The sequence below is a fragment of the Schistocerca serialis genome, chromosome 8 (assembly GCF_023864345.2).
Source record: "Schistocerca serialis cubense isolate TAMUIC-IGC-003099 chromosome 8, iqSchSeri2.2, whole genome shotgun sequence".
Lineage (NCBI taxonomy): Eukaryota > Metazoa > Arthropoda > Insecta > Orthoptera > Acrididae > Schistocerca > Schistocerca serialis.
Genome location: NC_064645.1, coordinates 420,645,587 through 420,659,166, shown reverse-complemented (window position 1 = coordinate 420,659,166; position 13,580 = coordinate 420,645,587).

Genomic DNA, 13,580 nt, shown 5'->3' with positions numbered 1-13,580 from the left:
GTACCTGCAGTTCATAATTGTTTTCTCTTGTTACCGATAATCGTAAAAAAAAAACTATTGAAATACGAATACAGAAGAGAGGAGTTGCAGGATGGGTTGTGCTGGGAAGTAATTGTTAGCAAAAACATTCAATACGTTGCGCCGTTTCCAAGTTAATTAACACTGCAGGTGGTCAATGAGGCCGTCGTGCGTGGAAGTTGAAGCTGCGTGGCCATACCCCGCCCGAGACGAATTCGCCAAACTTGTTCTTCGTTTGGTTTCCTGAACCCTAACAAGAGAGCGATACAACAGGTGGACACGGGACGGTAGTAAGAACCGAATATTAGCCAAACGCTGAGCAGTCTCGTGTGGTATTATATACGCTATGAGTACATCGGAACACTTATCGTATCGTGGAAGGGGGGGGGGGGGGAGGAGTGTGTTGGAGGGTTTGAATTTGCGCGTGCGTCATCCTGTTTGGCTTCAGTGTTATTTTAGTCGGAAACGACGATACATATCGAATTCTTTTTCTTAATTATTGTTTCTATGCACAACCTATCCTGCAACATCCTTACAAGCTTTCCAGACTGACCAGCCTATATGTAACTCTCATGTAATTCATACCCTCTCAGTTAAGCATATTTTACGGACAAGTACATGTATCTAACACACATCGTCCCACGCTAAGACCACTGCGGAGCAGGAGTGGCGCTTTATCAAATTCTGGACGTGACGGTGCGAAGCGATACAAAATGGAACGAGCATATGAGGACTGTGGTAGTGACTTTATTGGGTCGACTTTATTGGGAAAATTTTAGGAAAGTGTGGTTCATCTGTAAAGGAGACCGCATATAGGACGCTTGAGTGCCGCTCGAGCGTTTGAGACCCGCAGCAGGTCGAAGCATTTCAGAAGCGAGCTGCTAGATTTGTTACCGGTAGGTTCGATCTGAGTGCAAGTGTTACGGATATGCTTTGGAAATCCCTGAAGGGAAGGAGACACTCATTTCGAAGAACACTACCGGGAAAGTTCAGAGAATCGGCATTTGAAGCTGACTGAAGAACGATCCTCAAGAATGTTTAAAATGGCTCTAAGCACTATGAGAACATCTAAGGCCATCAGTTCCCTAGAATTTAAAACTACCTACACCTAACTAACCCAAGGACATCACACACATCCATGCCCGAGGCAGGATTCGAACCTGGGACCGCAGCAGCAGCGCGGTTCCGGACTGGAGCCCCTAGAAATGCTCGTTCACAGCGGCCGGCGAACTATCCTCCTACCGCCTACATATAGTCCGCGTAGGGACCACGGAGATAAAATACGAGAAACTGGGACATACGGAGCCTTATAGACAGTCTCGCTGTATCTGCGAGTATAACTGTAAAGCAAACGACTAGTTGTGGTACAGGGTACACACAGCCACGAACCGTACGGTGGCTTGGGGTGTATGGTTCAAATGGCTCTGAGCACGATGGGACTTAACATCTATGGTCATCAGTCCCCTAGAACTTAGAACTACTTAAACCTAACTAATCTAAGGACATCACACAACACCCAGTCATCACGAGGCAGAAAAAAATCCCTGACCCCGCCGGGAATCGAACCCAGGAACCCGGGTGCGGGAAGCGAGAACCCTACCGCACGACCACGAGCTGCAGACTTGCGGAGTATGCATGTAGATGTGGCGTACATGTTCCCGGTTTCCCGTAAATAATGTTCTGCTGCGATACTTATAACAGGTGCATAACAGTGGGTGACTGACATGGAGGAGCAACTGAGAAGTACTCCTGATTTGAAGGGCACGGTGCTGTATGATTATCATGGACAAAACGTGTAAACTGGACACAGGTTTGAAAATTCCTGGTAGATTAAACCTGTATGGACCGAGACTCGAACTCGGGACCTTTGCCTGCTCCAAAACCATGCCTCTTCCAACTACATCGAAATGATACAAACAATCTGAGCAAGGAATAAGAGGCACACAACAGTCATTCGACAGCCCATTAGCTTTTATTATTCTTGTAAATATAGATTTCGGCTATAAATAGCCATCATCAGTGCATTTTCGTTACAACTATAGCCGAAATCAAGATTGCAGGAATAATAAAAGCTAATGGGTTTGCGACTGACTGCTGTGTGCCTTTTCTTCCTTACAGTCTACGGTCTCTGTGTACGACGGTACCTGACGAAATCAAAGTTGGTTGAGCAAGGTCGCACGTACGCTGGTGATGCTCTAGACCTTGCACCATGCCAATTTCCTTCTTTCCAGTCATCTGAAGGCACATTTGGAGATTCCAACGATGACGAACTTCAGTCCGCGGTAATCGAATGACTCAGTAACCAAGGAGCGGATTTGTATCGTCAAGGAACTGACAGAATGGTGGAATGTTTCGACCATTGTTCGCAGGCACTTAGTAAATATGTTGAAAAGTGGTATCATGTATTACTTTCACTTTGAAATGTAATGCATCATTGATCTTCGGTTACAGTAGGCACCTATTACGAAGTGGTAGCACTAGTATGTTTGATGACAAATAAAAGTAGTTTTCTCATAGTTTTCAGTTCTGTTTTATGAGATGTACTGCTTCCTTTCTTCCAACACTTTCCCTTACAAAATACTAATGTGAGGTGCCTCGTCTAGGTACGATCTTCGGTACGCTCTCGCCTTATTCGTTAAATACCAACATCGCAGCACGAAAATGGAGCGTTATTTGCAGATTTCGTATTAGCATACTTTTTCGTTGACGGTGAAGTTGCTTGTATTGCTTTACACTAAACAGTTGTTGACGACCCTACAGCAAATTCTCATCATCTTAAGGAATACACCTTACGTAGGCTAAGAACACAAAATGCAAACGAAACTATACAAAGATACTTTTGTTTGTATATTAGAGTAGTCTCAACGTAACTGAAGAAGTGAACTTGCTCTAGAGCCCAGAGACGGCATTGTACGTAAGAAACTGTATTACGCGTGCGTGTATGTGTGTGCATACGTCCATGTCAGTCTATTTGAGCGATTTGTGCACACGTGCATGTCAGTCTATTTGAGCGATTTGTGCACACGTGCATGTCAGTCTATTTGAGCGACTCTCTCTCTCTCTCTCTCTCTCTCTCTCTCTCTCTGTGTGTATGTGTGTGTGTGTGTGTGTGTGTGTGTGTGTGTGTGTACTCTTGGGAAGAACGGTCGAGTGGAGAGGGGGCAGACGAGAGGCAGTTGAGCAGACCGCCAGGGCGTGCAACTTGCGGTGCAAAATTTACGCCGTGCCTCTCTGTTGACAAACAGGTCCATTGGCGGTCGGCCGAAACACGCCGCGAGTGGAGTTTACGTCCGGGGACCAGAGTGGTGGGCGGGGTCCACACACATACACACACGCACACGCACACACATACGTACACACACACACACACACACACACACACACACACACACACACACACACGGCACGTTCAGCCCTCGGGCCGAAATGCACTGGGCGAACACTTTCCGCTTCAATTTAGCCCTAAGCCTGTTAGCGGGCAACAGGCCGAAAGCTTCAGCGAATAAACGTATTCGCAAGTTTAAAATGGATTACGCTGTAGCGAAAGTGCGTGAGGCAGTTGACAAGAATTTTACACAGCTACGGGATTGGAAGCACTCCACAGAAATGCACGCAGCTGAAATTCGAAATGAGTCAACGTGCAAAGAGACTTGCGGGAGACTTCTTGACCAGCGCAGCATCCCCCTTTATTCCAAGGACACCGATGAACGTATCACTGTCCACAGATAAGAAAGATGCGATCGTACGGAATAAATCTGTAATGCACTTAAAAAAAAAAGTGACTCATTAAACTCGAACGCCGGTGGTAGCTTAAATGAAATATCATCTAAGGCTTCACAGGAAAGAGGACTAGCAAACGTTGGTCCGCAATACTTGCCAGCCCGGATGTGATTTTCGTTTAGGTAAATGAAGAACTGGTCTCCAAATTCCAAACCAGAAAGGAAAGACGATACGCAAATACTCAAAGGACGATAATACACAGCACAAAGTAAGCAATAATCACAGAAAAATTAACAGTGGACATGAAAAATGTTCCATTTGGCATATCTGACATTTGTCAGGAGAATGAGAAAACATTGTAACTTTAGTTTTACGTTACTGTCTTGTAACAAAAAAATTTGATAATCTGATACCACAAAATTACGCTATTCGCCGCAAAAAATAACGAGAGAAAGTGGAGAATATACATTTCACTAAGAAAGTTCTCAGTCCCGTATCACAAAACTGATTCGTTTGTAAGTGACAAAAAGAAAGTTTTTAGAAGTTGGTTCTTGCAAGGAGGAATATAGAAACTAGCCACTCTTGATAATGCCATTTATTTACCCAAATAAGGCTGTTACCGATTTGGAACTAATACTGGTGTTCACATTAGTTGTTGATTATTTTACTCCCAACAACCCATCAGCAGAATGATATACGCCGCTTATAATTTCCATATCGATCGCTGAGGACGTATGAATGACTAAATACCGTCGTAATCGACTAAATTTCATAAAGTGCTTTTAGAAATATTTTTTCATAAATTGGATATGTTGAAGAAATCTATTTTCCTGCTTAGTGTAATCATTTATTCAGAACACGTTATTTAGCAGTTAACTGATTTCATCCATTTTAGCATAATGAAGCTACATCACAATAAAATTTTTATGCTCACTGCATATCATATTCCATGCGCCAGTGGCGTCACTGTTAAGAGTTTCACACAAGCGTAGTCGAGACAGGCACAAATTAAAGAAATGTGAGGTCTAAATATACACTCCTGGAAATTGAAATAAGAACACCGTGAATTCATTGTCCCAGGAAGGGGAAACTTTATTGACACATTCCTGGGGTCAGATACATCACATGATCACACTGACAGAACCACAGGCACATAGACACAGGCAACAGGGCATGCACAATGTCGGCACTAGTACAGTGTATATCCACCTTTCGCAGCAATGCAGGCTGCTATTCTCCCACGGAGACGATCATAGAGATGCTGGATGTAGACCTGTGGAACGGCTTACCATGCCATTTCCACCTGGCGCCTCAGTTGGACCAGCGTTCGTGCTGGACGTGCAGACCGCGTGAGACGACGCTTCATCCAGTCCCAAACATGCTCAATGGGGGACAGATCCGGAGATCTTACTGGCCAGGGTAGTTGACTTACACCTTCTAGAGCACGTTGGGTGGCACGGGATACATGCGGACGTGCATTGTCCTGTTGGAACAGCAAGTTCCCTTGCCGGTCTAGGAATGGTAGAACGATGGGTTCGATGACGGTTTGGATGTACCGTGCACTATTCAGTGTCCCCTCGACGATCACCAGTGGTGTACGGCCAGTGTAGGAGATCGCTCCCCGCACCATGATGCCGGGTGTTGGCCCTGTGTGCCTCGGTCGTATGCAGTCCTGATTGTGGCGCTCACCTGCACGGCGCCAAACACGCATACGACCATCATTGGCACCAAGGCAGAAGCGACTCTCATCGCTGAAGACGACACGTCTCCATTCGTCCCTCCATTCACGCCTGTCGCGACACCACTGGAGGCGGGCTGCACGATGTTGGGGCGTGAGCGGAAGACGGCCTAACGGTGTGCGGGACCGTAGCCCAGCTTCATGGAGACGGTTGCGAATGGTCCTCGCCGATACCCCAGGAGCAACAGTGTCCCTAATTTGCTAGGAAGTGGCGGTGCGGTCCCCTACGGCACTGCGTAGGATCCTACGGTCTTGGCGTGCATCCGTGCGTCGCTGCGGTCCGGTCCCAGGTCGACGGGCACGTGCACCTTCCGCCGACCACTGGCGACAACATCGATGTACTGTGGAGACCTCACGCCCCACGTGTTGAGCAATTCGGCGGTACGTCCACCCGGCCTCCCGCATGCCCACTATATGCCCTCGCTCAAAGTCCATCAACTGCACATACGGTTCACGTCCACGCTGTCGCGGCATACTACCAGTGTTAAAGACTGCGATGGAGCTCCGTATGCCACGGCAAACTGGCTGACACTGACGGCGGCGGTGCACAAATGCTGCGCAGCTAGCGCCATTCGACGGCCAACACCGCGGTTCCTGGTGTGTCCGCTGTGCCGTGCGTGTGATCATTGCTTGTACAGCCCTCTCGCAGTGTCCGGAGCAAGTATGGTGGGTCTGACACACCGGTGTCAATGTGTTCTTTTTTCCATTTCCAGGAGTGTAAATGGAATGTGTTTAACACTTGTGCCAGTGCTACGACTGCGCCAGCGTACAAAACATATTTAAATACGTTAGCGTAAATATCAAAATCAAACCACGCATGGCTTTGTCAACGTATTAAAATTATGTTGGATACATGTTGCTTTCCTCCCCACTTTCATCTGCGGAATGTAACATGCTGCAAGCTCAATATTTTTTATTGTGCTGCTGTTTGATCGTAAGGGCGGTGAAAGTATAAATGTTAAATAAAGTGTTTATATAAACAAAAGGTTTAGGCAAGAAAATGGCTTGCTTGAAGGATCTTACTGACACTGAAAACAATAGCTACAAACTAAAGATTTGCAGTACATCTGTTTTCAACGTCAAAAAATTGTCCTAAACGTCATTTACGAATATTTTCATCATTTTATGAGCTATAGAGGAAAAAGTTGTTTGGCACTGAAAACTGAGAAGTGTGGTAGATTAACTACCCCTGGAGTTGGAAAATGATGGAAATTTCAGAACGTCATACACTTGAGGAATACATACTCGTATCGATTTCTACGGCTGTATGAGTAATATTTTGGTGTTCAGCGACGTTTATCGATCTGGTGAAGGCGAAAGACAATGATACGAAGATTAAAAATCAATTTAGTTCCATATTAGCAAAGATTTTTTAAAAAGCAGATAGATGCTGTTTGTCCTCGTTAAGTGGGAGATAGTCTTGTGACATATGTTACATCACTACCTGCCCAAGCTGTGTTTACAAGCTGTGACGAGGCAAGCCAGAAGGCTGCCTATCACACAACACTGCAGAGGCTGGAAAGGTGCTGAGGCGACATGACGAAATCCTCCGTTCCGGCACCCAAGCGAGCTCGTTTCCCACACACTGGGCGCTGCCGCCTGCTGCCATGGTTGGAGCTCCGTCAGCATAGTTCAAGGGCCAGGCTGCCACTGTGTGGACCTAAATTTCACCCAGCCGTGGTATGGAGCTGCGACACTGCAATGTTTTATGTGACCAATCGTGACGCCCCGTCAAAACAGAGCTGGGTCAGCCAGACATAAATATCGCTGACCACAGAATACAGTATATGCCGCCGACCGCAGCTTACATCGACAAGTGCTACATGCCAGCTGTCATCCCGTCTCAACTACAAACAGATGTTTTCTCCGTTAGCCTGGGTCTAGAGACCACGGCTAGTCCAGACGCTGCCAGGAACTGAACTGGTGCATCTTAGCTGGGGGCTTACAGCTGGCTGAGATCAACTGGGATTCGTTGGTTCGTTTATTTATTTCATTTCATTTCATTAACGGTACAGGGTAACCCACCACCTTGAAACGTAAGGTGGGTCGGATATTATTGAATCTAATGACGAACAATTCTCATTGCTGCAGTCTTAATGGTATGCAGCTTTTAATACTGTTTTAAAATATTATTTGAAACTATATCATTTAAAAGAAGCTAATACAAAATTTTCATTAATGTTACAGAGCATTTAATGATTTAAGATTGTTAAAGTGGTTCTACATACACTATGTGATCAAAAGTATCCGGACACCTGGCAGAAAAAGACTTACAATTTCGTGAAACCCTCCATCGGTTATTATGGAATTCAATATGGTGTTGCCCCACCCTTAGCCCTGATGACAGCCTCCACTCTCGCGGGCATACGTTAAGTCAGGTCCTGGAAGGTTTCTGGGGAAATGGCAGCCCATTCTTCACGGAATGCTCCACTGAGGAGAGGTATCGATGTCAGTTGGTGAAGCCTCGCACGAAGACGGCGTTCCAAAACATCCCAAAGGTGTTCTATAGGATTTAGGTCAGCACTCTGTGCAGGCCAGTCCATACAGGGATGTTATTGTCTTGTAACCACTCTGCCACAGACCGTGCGTTATGAACAGGTGCTCGATCGTGTTGAAAGATACGATCGCCATCCCAGAATTGCTCTTCAACAGAGGGAACCAAGAACGTGCTTAAAACATCAATGTAGTCCTGTGCTGTGGTAGTGCCACGCAAAACAAGGGGTGCAAGCCCCCTTCATGAAAAACACGACCACACCATAACACCACCGCCTCCGAATTTTACAGTTGGCACTACACAAGCTGGCAGATGACCTGCACCGGGCATTGGCCATACCCACACCCTACCATCAGATCGCCACATTGTGTACCGTGATTCGTCACTCCACACAACGTTTTTGCACTGTGCAATCGTCCAATGTTTACGCTCCTTACACCAAGCGAGGCGTCATTTGGCATTAACGGGGTGATGTGTGGCTTATGAGCAGCCGCTCGACCATGAAATCCTAGTTTTTCTCACCTGCCTCCTAACTGTCATAGTACTTGCAGTGGATCCTGATGCAGTATGGACTCCCTGTGTGATGGTCTGGATAGACGTCTGAGCATTACACATTACGACCCCCTTCAACTGTCGGCGGTGTCTGTCAGTCAACAGACGAGGTCAGCCTATACGCTTTTGTGCTGTACGTGTCCCTCCACGGTTCCACTTCACTTTCACATCGGAAACAGTGGTCCAAGGGGTGCTTATGAGTGTGGAAATCTCGCGTACAGACGTATGAAACAACTGACACCCAACCACCTGACCACGTTCGAAGTCCGTGAGTTCCTCCGAGCGCCCCATTCTGCTCTCTGACGATGTCTAGTGACTACTGAGGTCGCTGATATGGAGTACGTGGCAGTAGGTGGCAGCACAATGTACCTAATATCAAAAACGTACGTTTTTGGGGGTGTTCGGATACTTTTGTTCACGTAGTGTTACTCGTTTCCGTCTAGTTGAGGGGAAGCCAACGGCCTTCGTGAAGTGGTAACACCGGTTCCCGTCAGATCACCGAAGTTAAGCGCTGTCGGATTGGGCTAGCACTTGGATGAGTGACCATCCGGTCTGCCAAGCGCTGTTGGCAAGCAGGGTGCACTCCGCCCTTGTGAGGCAAACTGAAGAGCCACCTGATTGAGAAGTAGCGGCTCCGGTCTCTGAAACTGCCACACGACCGGGAAAGCGGTGAGCTGACCACATGCCACTCCGTATCCGCATCCAGTGACGCCTGTGGGCTGAGGATGACACGGCGGCCAGTTGGTACCTTTGGGTGTTCATGGTCAGTGCGGGAGGAGTTAGTTGAGGGGAATATAATTTGTAATTTATATAATGCAAAAGTCAAAACCAAGTGTAATAAAATAAGTGTGGTAAAAGTAAGTTGCAATATGTTGAGCGAAGTGAGAAGCTGCATTTGGATGTGTAATATAGTCTTTGTTGGTTGATAATAGCCTCAATAAAAAGAGAGACTTTTGACTCTTTCCACATCCCTGAGACTCCTCCATAGAAAATGATAAGTGTAATGTAAATTGTACCTATTTGAGTTGGGAAGGTCTCGGTAGAATCTCGAGCTGTTCTCATCTGAAATGGTTTTGTGTTTATGTATGTTTGTTGTGTTTCTGTATTTTGATACATTATTTGGAGTGTTGCATGTCAGGACACTGCACGATATTCAATAGTTGTATATTTGTGTAATTGTTGCTAGTTGTGGTATATTCTGTGTCGTATCTTAGACACACCTGATGTTATACAGATCATACACTGAATGAGCATATAACACATAGAACACACGAATTTTAGCTTTACATGAAGAATAAACTTATAATTGTAAATTTATTAGAAGAAATATACTCTAGTTCAACTCTACTCGTGTGCAGTATTCCTTAAATAATTTTATACATTGCATTCTTAGTTTTATACATGGTTTATACAAAAAATTCATTTGATATATAAAATACATTGATTGTAGCTTTACATAAAGACATTCTGCCTACACATAATAAGACGAATAATACATTACTGTTTGTGTACAGTCTACTATAAACAACACCCAATGTGTTGTTGGGGAGGAGGAGCCTCGGAGTAAAACTTGTTGAGGCTTCTCGTCCCGAGTGACTTTACCTTATTACTAGAGTCTTAGTATGTGGCGTCACTGCTTGATTCGGTGCTTTTGTGTTTTATTATTGTTACTGTGTGGTGTGTTGGTTGTGGCTGTGTTATGGCACACATTGTCATTTGTTGTCGGTTTGGATTTCGTAAGTGTTGATCTTTTCTGAGTCATGTTGGTTCCTTCTACAGTTTCGGAATCTGTCGTCGTGCTTGTGTCCTCCCATGTGGTTTGCTGTGTTGTTTATCCTTCCATATAGGTTTTGGGAGTTTGAACTCATCGTTCAGTGTTTGGTTCGCAGCTCTTACTGCGTGCGCCTAACGGGGTGGGCCGCCTGCCTCTGTGAGCCTTACGTCTGCAGGCGTGACCCTATTCCTCGCACGCCGCCGACGCGCCGAACTTCACTTCTTTGCGGTCGCTTGTCCAGGCCGGCGTCGGTGTACAGGTGGTCGTTTCCTGCTTCCGCGTGCTGAGCCAGGCGAGCCCCGCCGCCCATGTTGAACGCTCGCCGCTTGGGTGCTGACAACTTCTTCAGGTAAACGAATGCTAATATATAAATCACTGTCTTTGCCTTCCACAACTGCTGCGGAAGTGATTGTGCGTAACTGCTGTGACCTACTATGAGATCAATAACACTCCGACCATCCTGACCCCGTTACACATAAATGAAGTACAGTACGTGATCAAAGTCTGAGGTGAGAAAGCTACAAGCGTTTAAATATTCCGCCACATGTATTTTGGAGCAACTAACAACAATCTAAGTGGTGTTCCTTGTGCTGACCTCGCTGCAACACGTCGTTAGGAAGATTGCAGGCCGGCCGGTGTGGCCGTGCGGTTCTAGGCACTTCAGTCTGGAACCGCGTGACGCTAGCAGGTTCGACTCCTGCCTCGGGCATGGATGTGAGTGATGTCCCTAGGTTAGTTAGGTTTCAGTAGTTCTAAGTTCTAGGGGACTGATGACCTCAGAAGTTAAGTCCCATAGTGCTCAGAGCCATTTGCACCATTTTTTGAAGATTGAAGTGTCTCGACTCAGTCTCCAGTATGCAATGACAACAGTCTCCAGAATAAATTTTCACTTTGCAGTGGAGTATGCAGATTAAGACTGTGTGCCATCACGGGAGTCGAAACCAGAACCTTTGCATTTCGAAGGCAAATGCTTTACCGATTGAGCTATCCAAGTTCGACTCACCTTTACTTCCGCAAGTACCTCATCACTACACAGGAGTTCTCCTGCGCAACTTGCGGGAGTAGCACTCCTGGAAGAAAGGATATTGCCAGAGACGTGGCTTGCCACACATTGGGAGATTATTTCCAGAATGAGTTTTCACTCTGCAGCGGAGTGTGCACTGATGTGAAACTTTCCGGCAGATTAAAACTGTGTGCGCCCCCGGTTTCCTTTCGTGGGCAACTGCTTTACCACCTCAGCTACCCGAGCACGAATCACGATTCGACCTCACAGCACTTGCCTGCAAAAGGCAACGGTCCCAGATTCGAGTCCACAGTTTTCATATGCCGTTAACTTTCGACAGCCAGTCAGCGTGCCTCAGATGACGGTGTTAATAAATAGCCGTATCGAGAATACAGTTATAGGAAAATTTTGGAGAGAAATAACTCACCAGAGTCATAATTTGCGAAAAACTTGTTTCTCCTGTCCTCATTAAGCAACTGTGAAGATTCCTTCTCGGGCATGAATTGTCTACCGCCTACACTACATACTACATGTCATGGAGAACTGTACAAAATTTCCACTAAATGCTGTGATGACTTCTGCTCACGTTAACTGCCGATTACTTTCATGCTGTGCTAGAAAACCAGCACAAACACTCCAGGTACAAGGGGTTGTTAAGCATTTTGTGTGTAACAGAAAGTTCTTAACGGACTTAGATTGGTGTGATAAGATTTTGAATCAGTACAGAGTTAATTATCGCTCACTTTTCTAATTTGAAAATGATAATATTAATCACGTTGAAGACGGTTTCATCTATATTACTCTTCGAGTTACAGAAAAAGTAGCTACTTTACAGCATACTAGTTATGCCATCATAAGGTGGTCAGCAGATCAGTAAATAAAAATATTTTTTACAATTATCTAGTTGTCAACAACAGTGCTCCACTGGATCTTACTAAATATCTGTCGGAAAACTGATTGATTATGTCAGCTAACAAATATTGTTACGACTGAAAAGATTTAAAACTCACTGCTTAACAATCAATGAGGTGACAAAAATGCCATCAAAACGTGTCATTTCCTAAAGAATGACGGTCACACACAGTATGAATGTGGCTAAAGATCTCAGACCATTTATATACGGCCGTTGTGTCGAAATCAGGAGCCATCTGAACAGGGATTTTCAGACAACACAGCAATAATCTACAATGAACATTTTGATTCGAGTAAAAGTGCCACATAGTGGTGCTACAGCCGTCAACAAAGTGTTGAAGACAAAGTTCACCACCAGCAGTCTCTGATTCTAAGGAGACTCATACTGCACCATATTTAATATACTCTTGAATTGCATCATTTATTGACAGATGAATCACTTTCTTACATATTCTTCTTTTTTACTGCATGTAAATTTCCACAGTCAGCAGTGGTTTTATGAGAAGAAAATGAGGATTCTGTAGTTGTCGTCACTCGTTCTAAGCAAGACATTTGGCAGAGATACTTATTAAATATGGTACCGCTCTACCGTATCTTCCTTCGTCGTCGGCGTTGTCGTTGCCATGAGGCACCGTTATACCAAGTGGAAAGGCGCGTCGATCTTAGAGCATGAGATATGGTAACCTTAAGTCATTGACAACACACAACGGCCGCGTTAGCACCTGATTCCAGAATAGCTGCAGTAGTTAGGATCTACGAATTACCCCTTCTTGACCAGGTCCCCAAAACTTGTGACGAGATCCCTTCGAAGCAAATTGTCATAAAGGTCATCTATAAAGGCTTCGTACAACGGTAAGAAATGATGCAGTTTATGGAATAATAACAGATACGACCAACTGTCTTGTTTCTTCTGTTTTATTTAACGCAACTTTGTTCACAGTTTTATTTCGCATTCACCACTCATTCACACTCTGATGTGGAATATATGCGAGTGTCTGGACCCTAACTCACAAGTTCCATTGAAACCCTTTGATGAACAGTTTTGGTTGCTCGACACCAACAGTCAATGATAATGATACAGTATTTTGTTATTGACTCTTCTAGTTTAGCCACCGCCCTCCACTAATGTTTGTTAGGCGTAAGAGAATTACACACTTTTCTCTCCGATCCGCTATTATTAAGAGTTCGCGTAGAAGTTAACGTTTTGCTCCTTTTCATATACTCTTCGCGATATAATTAAAAAAAAAAAAGATCTCAATACAGCGTCCCTCGTGAGATGTGTATAGATTTATCCTGGAATTGACCGCCCTGTAGGTGTACTCAATTTAATGACCACACTTCGCTATCCGCGATTTCGTGTAACTAAATG